Raw genomic sequence first — 10,835 nt, 5'->3', positions numbered from 1 at the left:
ACAGCCCACAATGGGCAGCATGGTGACACAGAGGGCAGCACAGTGGCGCATCTCGATAGACTCATAGAATGATACAATGTGGAAACAGACCCTTTGGCCCAACTTGCCCACACTGGCCGACATGTCCCAGCTATACTAGTCCCACCTGCCTGCGCTTGGTCCATATCCTTCCAAACTTGTCCTATTCATCTACCTGTCTAACCGTTTCTTAAATGTTTGTATAGTCCCTGCCTCAACTACCCCCTCTGGCAGCTCGTTCCATACACCCACCACACTTTGTGTGAAAAAGTTACCCCTCAGATTCCAATTAAATGTTTTCTTTTCCCCTTAAACCTATGTCCTCTGGTCCTCGATTCACCTACTCTGGGCAAGAGACTCTGTGCATCTACCCGATCTATTCCTCCCTTGATCTTGTACTCCCCTCATCCTCCTGCGCTCCAAGGAATAGAGTCCCAAAGAAGAGAGTTGCTGCCTTACAACACCAGAGACCCAGGTTCGATTCTGATCATAGGTAATCGCGGTTATAGAGTTTGTCCATTGCCCCGATAACTGCGTGGGTTTTCTCCACGTGCTCCGAATTCCACCCACACTCCTTGGACGTACAGGTTTGTAGGTTAATTGGCTTCTGTAAATTGTAAATTGTCCCTAGTGCGTGTAGAATAGTGCTAGTGTACGAGGTGATCGCTGGTCGGCACGGACTCAGTGGACCGAAGGGCCTGTTTCCACACTGTATCTCTAAAGACTGTCCATGCTGAACAAGTTAAATTAATGTCCACTGCCTGTATGTGATCCATATCTCTCCAATACCAACATATCAAAAAACATACTCAAAAATCATCAATAAACTTCAATACATTCAAAACTCCGCTGCCCGTCTACTCACCCACACCTCAATCCGTGACCATATCACCCCCGTCCTTTATAAACTCCACTGGCTCCCCATCCCCCAGAGAATCCAGTACAAAATCCTCCTCATGACCTACAAAGCCCTCCATAACCTGGCCCCATCCTACCTGACCGACCTCCTCCACAGGCACACTCCCACCTGCACCCTCCGCTCTGCCGCTGCCAATCTCCTATCCCCCCACATCCGGACCAAACTCAGATCCTGGGGGGACAGGGCTTTCTCCATCGCTGCTCCCACCCTATGGAACTCACTACCCCAAACCGTTAGAGACTCCTCCACACTCACCACATTCAAAACATCGCTGAAGTCTCACCTGTTCAGTACTGCCTTCAACCACTGAAGGTCACCTCACCTTCTGTCTCCTTTCTCTGTTCATTTATTTATTTACTTATTTATCTATTTATTCATTTCCCTATGTTCTCAAAATCTCTGTAAAGCGTCTTTGAGTATATGAAAAGCGCTATATAAATAAAATGCATTATTATTATTATTATTATATCCATATAACGATCCAAAAACCTCTTAAACGCTATTATATCTGCCTCCACCACCACCTCAGGGCAACACATACCAGGTACCCACCACTCTCTTAGAAAAATGCATGCATTGAACCTCCTTTATGCTTTATTACTCTCGATTTAAAGATATGCTCACTGGTCCTGGATAGAGTGGGTGTGGAGAGGATGTTTCCACTAGTGGGCGATCTAGGACCAGAGATCAAAACCTCAGAATTAAAGTATCTTCATTGAAGCAGATGAGGAGGAAATCCTTCAGTCAGTGGGTGGTGAATCTGTGGAATTCTTTGCCATAGAAGGCTACGGAGGCCAAGTCAGTGGATATTTTTATGGCAGAGATAGACAGATTCTTGATTGGTACGGGTGTCAGGGGTTATGGGGAGAAGGCAGGAGAATGGGGTTAGGAGGGAGAGATAATGTAGGAAAATAACTGCAGATGCTGGTACAAATCGAAGGTATCACAAAATGCTGGAGTAACTCAGCAGGTCAGGCAGCATCTAGGAGAGAGGGAATGGGTGACGTTTCGGGTCGAGACCCTTCTTCAGACTGATGGAGGGAGAGATAGATCAGCCATGATGGAATGGCGGAGTAGACTTGATGGGCCGAATGGCCTAACTCTGCTCCTATCACATATGACCCATTGTGGGTAAAACGTTTCTGACTCAGGTTAATAAATAGTTAATAATAAAATAATTAATAGTAATAAAGTTTTAGCGTATCGTTATGTCTCGCATAATTCTAGATACTTCGATCGTGTCTCCCCTCAATGTCCAGAGAAAACAACTCAGCCTGTCCAACCTCTCCTTTTAGCTAATGCCAGCTAAAGAAGAATGAGAGGGGATCTTATCGAAACGTATAAGATTATTAAGGGGTTGGACACGTTAGAGGCAGGAAACATGTTCCCAATATTGGGGGTGTCCAGAACAAGGGGCCTCAGTTTAAGAATAAGGGGCAGGCGATTTAGAACGGAGATGAGGAAAAACTTTTTCAGTCAGAGAGTTGTGAATGTGTGGAATTCTCTACCTCAGAAGGCAGTGGAGGCCAATTCTCTGAATGCATTCAAGAGAGAGCTAGATAGAGCTCTTAAGGATAGCGGAGTCAGGGCGTATGGGGAGAAGGCAGGAACGGGGTACTGATTGAGAATGATCAGCCAAGATCACATTGAATGGCGGTGCTGGCTCGAAGGGACGAATGGCCTACTCCTGCACCTATTGTCTATTGCCAGCTAATACTGGATTTCTACCAGAATCCAGAAAGCATTGTGGTTAATCTCTTCTGCACCCACTCCAAAATTACTCTGTGTAATGGGATGACCAGAACTGTGCACAAATGTGGCCTAACCAAAATCCGATAAAAACTACAACATGACAATAGACAATAGACAATAGATAATAGACAATAGGTGCAGGAGGAGGCCATTCGGCCCTTCGAGCCAGCACCGCCATTCAATGTGATCATGGCTGATCATTCTCAATCAGTAGCCCGTTCCTGCCTTCTCCCCATAACCCCTGACTCCGCTATCCTTAAGAGCTCTATCTAGCTCTCTCTTGAATGCATTCAGAGAATTGGCCTCCACTGCCTTCTGAGGCAGAGAATTCCACACATTCACAACTCTCTGACTGAAATAGTTTTTCCTCATCTCAGTTCTAAATGGCCTACCCCTTATTCTTAAACTGTGGCCCCTTGTTCTGGACTCCCCCAACATTGGGAACATGTTTCCTGCCTCTAACGTGTCCAACCCCTTAATAATCTTATACGTTTCGATAAGATCTCCTCTCATCCTTCTAAAGGATGTAAGAGGTCACAACATGACCTCTTACCTCTTAGAGTCAATGCCCCAACCATTGAAAGCAAGCATACCATGCGCCTTCTTCACACTGCCTTTGGTACGTTAAAAGGAGTGGTTGGGGAGGCTATAGGACTTTATTTCTTGGAGCACGGGAGATTGAGACAAGGCGAGGCAAGGCAAGTTTATTTATACAGCACATTTCAGCAACAAGCCAATTCAAAGCTTTACATAAAACATTAAAGAGCAGTTAAAAGCAAAGTAAAAACAGTCATTACAGAGAATAGACAATAAAAACAAGCTAAAATAGAATAAGACAGGTATAAAATACAAGAATAAAAGATACAGTGCAGTGTAAGAAATTAATTAAATATTTGATTTAATAAAAGGCTGTGTCAAACAGAATAGTCTTCAGCCTGGATTTAAAAGAACTGAGAGTTGTAGGTGACCTGCAGTTTTCTGGGAGTTTGTTTCATGTATGTGGTGCATGAAAACTAAACACTGCGTCTCTATGTTTAGTTCTGACTCTGCAGACCTGGGACAGACGACCTGAGAGGTCTGGATGGTTCATAATGTAGAGTAAAAGAAGATAACTGCAGATGCTGGTACAAATCGAAGGTTTTTATTCACAAAATGCTGGAGTAACTCAGCAGGTCAGGCAGCATCTCGGGAGAGAAGGAATGGGTGACGTTTCGGGTCGAGACCCTTCTTCAGACTGATGTCAGGGGGGCGGGACAAAGGAAGGATATAGGTGGAGACAGGAAGATAGAGGGAGATCTGGGAAGGAGGAGGGGACGGGAGGGACAGAGGAACTATCTAAAGTTGGAGAAGTCAATGTTCATACCGCTGGGCTGCAAATTCACCATCTCCATCAGAGGAGACAGACTAGTGACGGACATCTACTATAAACCCACCGACTCGCATAGCTATCTGGACTACACTTCTTCCCAACTGGTCCCCTGCAAAAAGTCTATCCCCTATTCCCAATTCCTCCGTCTACGCCGCATCTGCGCCCGGGATGAGGTGTTTCACACTAGGGCTTCAGAGATGTCCTCGTTCTTCAAAAAACGGGGCTTCCCCTCCTCCATTATAGATGAGGCTCTCACTAGGGCCTCTTCTACATCCCGCAGCTCCGCTCTTGCTCCCCCTCGACCCACTCGCAACAAGGACAGAATCCCCCTCGTTCTCACCTTCCACCCCACCAGCCAGCGGATCCAACGAATCATCCACCAACATTTCCGTCACCTACAACGGGACCCCACCACTGGCCATATCTTCCCATCCCCTCCCCTTTCTGCGTTCCGCAGAGACTGTTCCCTCCGTAACTCCCTGGTCCACTCGTCCCTTCCTACCCAAACCACCCCATCCCCGGGCACTTTCCCTTGCAACCGCACGAGATGCAACACCTCTCCCTTTACCTCCCCCCTTAACTCCATCCAAGGACCCAAACAGTCTTTCCAGGTGAGACAAAGATTCACCTGCACCTCCTCCAACCTCATCTATTGCATCCGCTGCTCTAGATGTCAACTTATTTACATCGGCGAAACCAAGCGCAGGCTCGGCGATCGCTTTGCTGAACACCTGCGCTCGGTCCGCATTAATCAAACTGATCTCCCGGTGGCCGAGCACTTCAACTCCCCCTCCCATTCCCAGTCTGACCTTTCTGTCATGGGCCTCCTCCAGTGCCATAGTGAGGCCCACTGGAAATTGGAGGAACAGCACCTCATATTTCGCTGGGCAGTTTGCAGCCCAGTGGTATGAACATTGACTTCTCCAACTTTAGATAGTTCCTCTGTCCCTCCCGTCCCCTCCCCCTTCCCAGATCTCCCACTGTCTTCCTGTCTCCATCTATATCCTTCCTTTGTCCCACCCCCCTGACATCAGTCTGAAGAAGGGTCTCGACCCGAAACGTCACCCTTTCCTTCATAATGTAGAGTACCTTGTAGAGTACATAGAGTTGGGGTGACATGAACCAGAGGACATGGGTTCACAGTGAGAGGGGAACGATTTAATAGGAACCTGACGGGCAACTGCTTCACCCAGAGAGTGGTGGGTGTATGGATCGAGCTGCCAGGTTAGGTAGTTGAGGCAGGTGCCATAACAACGTTTAGAAGACATTAGACCAAGTGGACCCGATGGGCCCAAACCTCTCCTGGATTGGTGCAGCACCCTCTCCTCCCCCTCCCTCCTCCCCCCTCCCTCCTCCCCTCTCCCACTCCCCCTCCCCCTCCCCCCTCCCCCCTTCCCCACTCCCCCCTCCCTCTCCTCCCTTCCCCTCCCCCTCCTCCCTTCCCCTCCCCCTCCCTCCACCCCCCTCCACCCCCCTCCACCCCCCTCCACCCCCTCCCCCTCCTCCCACTCCACCCCCCTAAAATTGTTGCATTATCGTGTACCGTTTTGGCTGTAGTTCAGGAGCAAACAAACAAACAAACGAGAGTTTTAGTGTATAGATGATCAAAACGTGGGCAGATGGGACATGAGGCATCTTGGTCGGCATGGCCAAGTTGGTCTGAAGGGCCATTTTCCATGTTGTATGATTCTATGACTCGATCTGCATTGCCACTTTGAGTTAAGTATACAGTATCATTAAATATAAAATCACAAGGATTGATTATGTGAATTATTTTTGCAGATCACGGTCTGAAAGTCTTACTGGCAAATGGAGACACAAGAGACTACACCTTCTAGAACTTGGGGCATAAACAAACTGTTGGAGGACCTTAACGGTAGCGCAGCGGTAGAGTTGCTGCTTTACAGCGAATGCAGCGCCGGAGACTCAGGTTCGATCCTGACTACGGGTGCTGCACTGTAAGGAGTTTGTACGTTCTCCCCGTGACCTGCGTGGGTTTTCTCCGAGATCTTCGGTTTCCTCCCACACTCCAAAGACGTACAGGTATGTAGGTTAATTGGCTGGGTAAATGTAAAAATTGTCCCTAGTGGGTGTAGGATAGTGTTAATGTATGGGGGTCGCTGGGCGGCACGGACTTGGTGGGCCGAAAAGGCCTGTTTCCGGCTGTATATATATGATATGATATGATATGATATGATAAGTTCATAGGTTATGGGAGCAGAATTAGGCCATTCGGCCCATCAAGTCTACTCTGCCATGTAATCATGGATGATCTCCCTCTCAACCCCATTCTCCTGCCTTCTCCCCATAACCCCTGACACCCGTACTAATCAAGTATCGGTCAATTTCCGCCTTAAAAATAATCATAATCATAATCATGCTTTATTAGCCAAGAATGTTTTGCAACCTACGAGAAATATCCATTGACTTGGCCTCCACAGCCATTTGCGGGCAATGAATTCCACAGATTCACCACCCTCTGACTAAAGAAATTCCTCCTCATCTCCTTCCTAAAGATACGTCTCCCCATAACCCTTGACACCCACAATGCAACTGTGGAGAGATCAATAGACAATAGACAATAGGTGCAGGAGGAGGCCATTCGGCCCTTCGAGCCAGCATCGCCATTCAATGTGATCATGGCTGATCATTCTCAATCAGTACCCCGTTCCTGCCTTTTCCCCATACCCCCTGACTCCGCTATCCTTAAGTTTTACCTACATTGATGCTGCTTGATCTGCTGAGTTCCTTCAGCAATTTTTCTAATCTCCTTGCAGCTAACGCAAGATGCAAGTCAACATATCAGTTTTAGTTTAATCCACGTCTCATTGAAAATTACTCTTCCATGACGGTAGTCTTTTACAGACATTGTTGATGCATTGTTTTGTTGAATTCAAATGTATCTGTTAATCCCCCTTCTGTGACTCAATGTATACCATGCCAGCCGTCTGAGTGAACAATGGCCGCAGTGTATTTTGCCGTTTCACACTAATTGCTACTTGAGGTGTGTCCACCTTTGCAGGTGGGAAAAAACAAAAGAGATTTATCTCAATCGGAATGCTGCGAAACCAAAATAGAATGGCCGCGGGCAGAATGAGGTGAAATTTGTTGCTGCTTGGATGGGTTTGGCTAAAAAAACAACAAAATAAATGCTTTTAGTGGCTCTATGGGCTGACAGCCTGCAGAGATCTCAACGGAGTTATCAGAAGGGAACATAATTAAGAGAGGAGTGTTGGCATGGTAGAGTTGCTGCTTTACAGTGCCAGATCGATCCTGACTATGGGTGCTGTCCGTAAGGAGTTTGTACGTTCTCCCCGTGACCGCGTGGGTTTTCTCCGGGATCTCCGGTTTCCTCCCACGCTCCAAAGACGTACAAGTTTGTAGGTTATTTGGCTCGGTATAAATGTACATTGTCCGTTGTGTGTGTGTAGTGTAGTGTAGTGTTAATGTGCAGGGATCGCTGGTCAGTGCGGACTCGGTGGGCCGAAGGGCCTGTTTCCACGCTGTACCTCTGAAAGTAAAATTTTGCAGACTGAGGAATGAAAAGTCACCCAGAAAATCAACTTCTATGTCATTCCTCCAATTCATTGGCACCTCAATTTACAATTCTACCACACTGATGGCTAGGTACACAAAAAATCCCCACAAAGTGCAGGAGTAACTCAGTGAGTTGGATACCATCTCTGGAGGACATCAGCGTGACTCAATTATTCAATAATTCAATATTGTGAAAAGTACCCGCGTGAAATTCTTTATTTTGCATGCAATCTGGTAAAATCACTCTTTATAGATAAGCATAATCATAGATAAGTACAAAAGTACAATAATTGACGTGTAAGACTAGTAGACTTCACGGAGGCAGTAATCAAAGAGTCACCACGTTTTTGGCATCAACCTGCGTCCTTCAAGTTTCGAAGTTCTTCGAGAACCAGAGGACATGGGTTTAAGGTGAGGGGGGGAGGGGAGATTCAATGGGAACCTGAGGGGTAACTATTTTACACAAATGGTGGTGGGTGTTTGGAACGAGCTGCTGGAGGAGGCAGTTGAGGCAGGTAGCGTCCCAATGTTCAAGAGACATTTAGACAAGTACATGAATTGGCTAGGTTTAGAGGGATATGGATCTCAGGCAGGCAGGTGGGACTAGTATAGGAAGGAACTACTGATGCTGGTTTAAACCAAATATAGACACAAGAAGCAGGTGTGACTCAGCAGAATAGGCAGCATCTCTGGAGAGAAGAAATGGGAGATGTTTCGGGTTGAGACCCTTCTTCAGATGTAGATGGGACATGTTGGTCACCATGGGCAAGGTGGGCCGAAGGGCCTGTTTCCACGCTGTATGACGCTCTGACTCTATGACTGCTCCCTAATCTATTGTCTATTGTCTATTGAGAGTTGCCTCTCTTAAAATTCTCCACCTCTCCTCATCCAAGTTTTTGTTAAAGTTACTTCTAAACTGGGGAGGGGGGTTGTGGGTGGGGAGATAATACAGAACAATACATGTATAATCGAATTTATAATGTAGGTATCATTGGGTACTATGAGTTGTAACATGTATGTGCTTTGTAAAGTTACTTCTAAACTGTTTGACCCCTTTCCTAAAACCTCATTGGTGATGCCTAAGCTTGATGCCTGAGCTTGGTAAAGCTCCCACGAATGTTCAATAAACTTTATAAATCCAAGGTATCTTTCGTGCTGAGAAATTGATGCATTAGATGTTGGATTGGATAGGAAAGGTCTCGACCTGAAACGTCACCCATTCCTTCTCTCCAGAGATGCTGCCTGTCCCGCTGAGTTACTCCAGCATTGTGCGTCTATGCATTAGATGTGTCGGTTTCAGGAAAGAACTGGAGAACCAGCCTCCAGCAGGAGGAGCCTCATTGCTCCATCTATCAAATGGCTATTGTAAGTAAGACCAATCTCCATGTACAGGAAATATGTAATTTTATTCACTTACTAGACCAAGTGGACCCGCTGGGCCCAAACCTCTCCTGCATTGGTGCAGCACTCCCTCCCCTCCCCTCCCCTCCCCTCCCCTCCCCTCCCCTCCCCTCCCCTCCCCTCCCCTCCCCTCCCCTCCCCTCCCCTCCCCTCCCCTCCCCTCCCCTCCCCTCCCCTCCCCTCCCCTCCCCTCCCCTCCCCTCCCCTCCCCTCCCCTCCCCTCCCCTCCCCTCCCCTCCCCTCCCCTCCCCTCCCCTCCCCTCCCCTCCCCTCCCCTCCCCTCCCCTCCCCTCCCCTCCCCTCCCCTCCCCTCCCCTCTCCCCCCCTCTCCCCCCCTCTCCCCCCCTCCCCCTCTCCTCTCTCACCCCCCTCCCCCCTCCCCCTCCCCACCTCCCCCTCCCCCTCCCCCACCTCGCCCCTCCCCCCTCCCCTCTCCCCCCCCCCTGCCCCCTCCCCCCTCCTCCCCCTTCGTCAATACCTTCTGGGCGAATATACTTTAGTTGACTGAATCTTTCTAGGTCATCTGTGCTGTCTTCATTCTTTGTTAAGTGAAGCCTGTAAATTATTGTGAAGGGAAACCATTTACTTTAGAATTATTCCTTGGTGGGAGCTTTGCAAGAAAATGCTGACACTCTGTTTTTTGATAGTTTCTTCAGCGACGTCCTACGTTTAAAAAAAATGTAGAGATACAACATGAAAACCGGCCCTTCGGCCCATTGAGTCTGTGCCGACCAGCAATCCCTACACACTCGTTCTACCCGACACACTAGGGCCAATATGCAGAAGCCAATTAACTGCAAACCTGTACGTCTTTTGAGTGTGGGAGGAAACCGGAGATCCCTGAGAACGTACGAGCTCCATACAGACAGCAACCGAAGTTGGGATCGTACCCAGGTCTCTGGCGCTCTAAGCGGGAAGATTGTTCCCGATGTTGGGGGAGTTCAGAACCAGGGGTCACAGCTTAAGGATAAGGGGAAAGTATTTTAGGACCGAGATGAGAAAACATTTCTTCACACAGAGAGTGGTGAGTCTGTGGAATTCTCTGCCACAGAAGGTAGTTGAGGCCAGTTCATTGGCTATATTTAAGAGGGAGTTAGATGTGGCCCTTTTTGCTAAAGGGATCAGGGGGTATGGAGAGAAGGCAGGTACAGGCTACTGAGCTGGATGATCAGCCATGATCATATTGAATGGCGGTGCAGGCTCGAAGGGCCGAATGGCCTACTCCTGCACCTATTTTCTATGTTTCTATGTAAGCGCTGTAAAGCAGCAACTCTACCGCTGCGCCACCATGCTGCCCCTGAGATCACTGGAGTGATCTCAGAACATGGCATTGGAGCTCGTACAAACAGAAATGCTGGATAGACTCAGCAGGTAAAGAACAAGTTGAAAAAGAGAAGCAGTATTAAAGCTTAGGGTGGTGGCCTTTAATCACTTCTGAAAGGTCAAAGCTTGAAACATATCACTATTTTTGGCTCTCCACTGATGCTCGATGACATGTTGAGTAGTTCCAGTATTTCCTGTTTTTATTTTATGGTATTAGTATCTGCATGTTTTCTGCTTGATTGATAGATAGATTACAAGGCACAGCATGGAAAATAGGTCCTTCAACCCACCTTGTGTAGGTAGGAACTGCAGATGCTGGTTTGCACCGAAGATAGACACCAAAAAGCTGGAGTAACAGACGTGCAGGTTTGTAGGTTAATTATCATATCATATATCTACAGCCGGAAACAGGCCTTTTCGGCCCTCCAAGTCCGTGCCGCCCAGTGATCCCCGTACATTAACACTATCCTACACCCACTAGGGACAATTTTTACATTTACCCAGCCAATTAACCTA

This window comes from Rhinoraja longicauda, chromosome 37 (assembly GCF_053455715.1).
Source record: "Rhinoraja longicauda isolate Sanriku21f chromosome 37, sRhiLon1.1, whole genome shotgun sequence".
Taxonomy (NCBI): domain Eukaryota; kingdom Metazoa; phylum Chordata; class Chondrichthyes; order Rajiformes; family Arhynchobatidae; genus Rhinoraja; species Rhinoraja longicauda.
The sequence above is the reverse complement of the archived record's forward strand: the minus strand, read 5'-3'. Positions refer to the sequence as shown.